The 5,000-nt window shown below is 46.3% G+C and overlaps 1 protein-coding gene across 2 annotated transcripts in view; it reads right to left on the reverse strand.

Annotated features, from left to right (window-relative positions):
- Nucleotides 1–5,000, reverse strand: part of nrsn1l (neurensin 1-like) — a 73,000-nt gene that overhangs the window by 50,844 nt on the left and 17,156 nt on the right. For both annotated transcript variants that reach the window (XM_030347091.1, XM_030347090.1), the window contains one exon: nt 4,095–4,193. The gene's annotated coding sequence lies outside the window, so the exon portion shown is untranslated. The remainder of the gene's footprint in view (nt 1–4,094; nt 4,194–5,000) is intronic.

Genomic DNA, 5,000 nt, shown 5'->3' on the forward strand with positions numbered 1-5,000 from the left:
CTATCTCTGTGCCTCTCACTACCCAGCTCTGTCTACCTTCCTATCTCTGTGAAAATGGCTGAGTGGGAGTGTGCTGCTGGCCTGTTGTGTAAGAAGGCACAGCATGCCAGGGTGTTACATGAGCCTGTGTGTGGTGTGAGAACAGTATAATGAGACCTACCTTCAGTGAATAACGTCTAGACGTCTGGGCCTCCCGAGGGCCGGTGCGGACCCAGGACCTAATCACTGCAACCTCTCGCCACACAGTGCAATACTTTAGATACTCAGATTTATCATCATTCACCCCCCTCGCTCCATCTCGCTCTCTCACACCCTTTACCTCACTCTCTCTATCTCAAACTCGGCCTCCCCTCCTCGACTCGCCACTCCTCGCCTTCACCCACTTCCTCTCCTCGGACTAGCCTGCTCTCCCTCTTATCTCCCTCACCATATCCCCTCGTCTCCCCTCTCCGTTCCCCTCCCCTCCTCTCCCCTCTCATCGTCTCGTCTCCCCCTCCTCTCCTCTCATTCTCCACCCGTGTCCTTCTCTCCTTTCTCCCCCTCGTCTCCCCTCCATCTCCAGAGGGTACAGGTAATAGCTGGTTATGTATGTACTGACACATCCACTTAAAGCTCAGGCGGCGAGCGCAGGGTACAGTCGTACAGTGGCCATCCAGTTCAGTGATAAGGTTAATGAGCGGGGCCGACACACACACACACACACACACACACACACACACACACACACACACACACACACACACACACACACACACACACACACACACACACACACACACCCATACGTACACAGATATTTTCTTGGCCTCCTTTAGGAGAAGCAGACTGGATAGGAGAGAAGAGGAGGAGAGGAGAGGGAGGGGAGGGGAGGGGGGGGGGGGGAGAAGGGGAGAGTGGAATGGAACAGAGAGCAGAGGTGGAGCTTTGATTGGAGGAGAAAGGAGGAGAAGGGAGGCAAGGAGAGGAAAGGTAAAGAGAGACATTGAGGGAAAGGGTAAGAGTAGAGTAGAGACAATGTGATGGGGGGGAGAGAAGAGCTAAGCAAGGTGGAGGTGAGGGGCAGCAGCAGGGGGTTGGAGCGAGAGCTCACATCCAAACAGACACTAACCGAAACAACAAGCTCATTCATTTGCATTGGTTGAATGACACCCACAGTGGCCGTCTACCAGCCATGCAGTGTGGCGCCTCACACTGTCTCAGAGAATAGACAACAGTGGGATTTGAATGAGTGCATGTGTCATTTAATGTTGCCGGGAATGGAGTGGTCATGATTCCAGCAAGCTAATACCACACGCACGCACACTCCCTCACGCACACACACACACACTCACGCTAACAAACACAGCCCTCCACATGAAACGATTGCCCCTACTCATACCGTTCCCAAGGTTTATAATCATATGGGCACATTGATGGTTAAGAGTAGATGGAAGTGCAAACAGCATATTAACCCGTGTGCTCTTCCAACGTGTTTCTAGTGCATGTTTTGAACCTCAGGAAATTATTGAGTCAACTTGAAATACTGATTTTGCCTCGATGTGTCATCTCTAACTGTTTGACTGCATGCACAGGCCAACACTGTGTGTAAATGAGTATCTTATTGGGTGTGTTCAAGACTCTACAGTATACACTTCCTTATTTTGGAATTTGCTGCGTTCTGGCTTCTCGTCACTGAAACCAATCTGGAATGCAGGGTTATATTTTGCATAAAAAAGCCCCAGTTCGGGCAAGAGACGTCCGACTTGTGCACCTGGTACTGAGGGCCGCAGCTTTGCGAAAGGACAGGGTGACCTCTTAGCCACCTGCTCTGACGTTCTCAGATGAGTTAATTGTGCAAAGCATACACATTCGGCTGACTCATTGACACAACGCTATTTATTCCAACAAACGCGTTGCACAATCTCTCCCACTTGTGTCTAACTCTCATGGGAACACGACGGTTCTTCTCACATCACAGCCCACCTGTGTGATGAGGGGAGTAAGGGGGGGGGGGGGGGGGGTAAGTCTGAGTGGAGAGGGGGAGAATTAAACCAGGAAGTCCGCACAGTAAACACGGCCCCCGTCGATTTGGTCAGATCTGGAGGGTTGACTCAAACAGCCCCTTTGGATGGACAGAGGAGTGCAGTGAGTCACCAATGTCCAGAACCACTCAAACCCGAACCCGTCCCACACTTCCTGGACGATGAGTATGTGCCAAGTAAGCAGGAGACACCCGACGGCCGGACCCAAATACACGTTCTTAGACACACACACACACACACACACACACACACACACACACACACACACACACACACACACACACACACACACACACACACACACACACACACACACACACACACACACACACACACACGCACAGACACACGCACACACACACGCAGTAAATTTGAGCAATAATTATTCTATTTTGTTATTCTATGTTTCCCAAAGCTATAGAGGTGACCCTGCCTCATACTGTTACATCACCACTCACACAGACGCACACACTCACACCCATGTCAAATGTTGATAGATAAGTTTTCTTTCAGTTTCAAGGGTAGCTCTTTCCCAGCATCACTGGGAGGGGTAACAGGAACATTTGGTTATTTCCGTCCTTGAGTGCATGGATATTACAAAGAGGTATCAACATTATAGGATTATGCGAATAAACCTAAGAATTGCACAATATTAATGCGGCAAAAGCTAAAACTCAGCTCTTCTTACTAAATCTTGGTGAATTCAGAACCAGAATGATTCGGTGCTCTTTAGCTCAGCTACTTCTGCTGATGGAAGAGTTCAGCCAAGGTCCTCGATGCTGGCCCTTGAGAAAACCACTCTTTACTTTCTATCAGGCTGAGATCAAGGCAAGAACATAATCGGACTAATACGATTTAGACTAGTCTAGCTTAAAATAGCCACTCTGTCATATAGTAGCTGTGAGAGAGCTAGCTCATTACCATTGGTCATAATGTAAAAGACTGCAGTGCCGTGCTTGCAGTGCCAGGGGCAGAGTTTGCTAGACAGAAAGCATAAGACTAGAGCAAACAGATACAAAATGAGAATGTAACGCAATGTAAAATAAGTGGGCACACCACAAATGTTTGGACCAGAGACCACTTTATATTCTCAACTGTTTATTGAGTAATGCACAGAAAAATACAATGCAAAGGTAGTGTTCTTCCAATGCAGAGCTTTAAGATGTAGTATAGAAACTGGTACACTCATATTCTCAGAGGAGCCAAGTGGTGAGTTGCTGGCCCCTTTATTTCCAGATAGTATTCAAAACAATCCAAAATAAAAACAAATATTCATTTTGCACCCATTGTTTCCTGAGTATCAAAACCGCCCAACCAACATCTCCAAACATCTAGAGGATCTCTTTTATTTTCAGGAATGAGGCTGGTATCAAGGCAACAAAAGAAAGACCAGACCTGTACAAATAAAACTGAATGTTGCAGTACAACACACATCCAACATAACCAAAGGCGAAATAGAGAATGGTGGGACTATGTATAAAACAGTTTGATTGGCTAATATTACGTTCAAGTACCAAAGAAAATACAGTCAAGTGTTTTAGTATGATAAGAAGTGCCCACCTCCATATTGTAGCTAAGGCCTAAATTTCATACATTCAAAGTTGATGTGGTAACTAGTCTATCAAAGTTTGATAAGGAAAACATTGATTTTCTTTGATAAACATGCATCAGGTATCCTGCAACCTGGCTCCTGGTAGCCCTGGTAATAATATTCTTGTGATACTATTTATCTCAACAGGTACTGAATGAGTAGTGGAAACTCATCTTAATGCTGAAACCCCACCGGCATCTTCCCACGGTTGACAAGGACACACAATACAACGCAAGGAAGATTTCCCATCTATAGCGAGAGGCGTTATAGAAGACTATCCTTGGCTACAGGGAAAACTCATATTGGCCTTTGAAAATTGCCCATTACTCTCCTTTGACCAAGCAAGGTCAGAAACCGCAGCAAAGCATCCTTCCACCACTTCCTGCTCTGTGGCTATAGTTGGTAGCTCAGAGGCTAAAGAAGACCCATTTGAGAGTTGAAGGTCGTAGGTTCGTATCCCAAGACTAACCGGGGGGACTAACCTTGGTTCCAGAAGTAGGTCTGAAGAGGTCTCTCTTGTTCTCTCTGCCCTTGGGCCAGGCTCCCGTAATGATCTCTTGGTACAGCTGGTACATCTGGTGCTGCAAGGGGTGTGAAAAGGGTCAGAGCATGTTGTTTCTGAGTAAATAATTGTTATAAAATGTGCTTCCGATATGATTTGGTTATGAATTTTCCAAAATGGTAATAGTCTGAATAAATCTAGCTTGGTGTAGTTCATTTAAGGCTCTTATTTTCTGTTGCAGAGAAGGCGTTGTTTTAGTAATGTACTCAAAGCTGCTCTGCTTTATTCAGTAGTGCAATACATCGCTCTTGTCACCTCGTTTAGAACATGTGAAAGCATTTCAAAGGTATTGTCACTAACAAGCCTGTTTGTGCATAAAAAGGGCCTTTAAATAATGAAATAGGAACATCAAATAACAACAAAATGTATTTTTTCTATGGCTGGAGCTGTGGCTTACAAACACACACGCACACACACAGACACACACACGCACGCATACACATGCACGCATACACATGCTCACGTTCACACACACACACACGCCAACGAACACACACTGGTCGCAGTCATCTAGTGCCTTCCTGGTTGGAGCTAATTGACTGTGTACATTGAGCCCTACATAATGGCACTTTATATGAACAAATAGCGAGCCAACATCAAACACGGATACGCTGTGATGGCGAACAGGCTCGGCTGCTTTTGTGTCTATATACGTGCGTGCGTTTGCGGTGTGATCAGCAGTTGAGATGCAAACGCCACATACCGTGACGTCTGCCTCTTTATACATATTAATGAGACTTGCCAATCAAACTCCCTCTGATCATCTTGGAGAACAACAGGGCTGGCTTGAACTTGACGCACTCACTCTCTGTGCCTTGTGGTGTAG

Source organism: Gadus morhua, chromosome 22 (assembly GCF_902167405.1).
Source record: "Gadus morhua chromosome 22, gadMor3.0, whole genome shotgun sequence".
In the NCBI taxonomy this organism is placed as follows: domain Eukaryota; kingdom Metazoa; phylum Chordata; class Actinopteri; order Gadiformes; family Gadidae; genus Gadus; species Gadus morhua.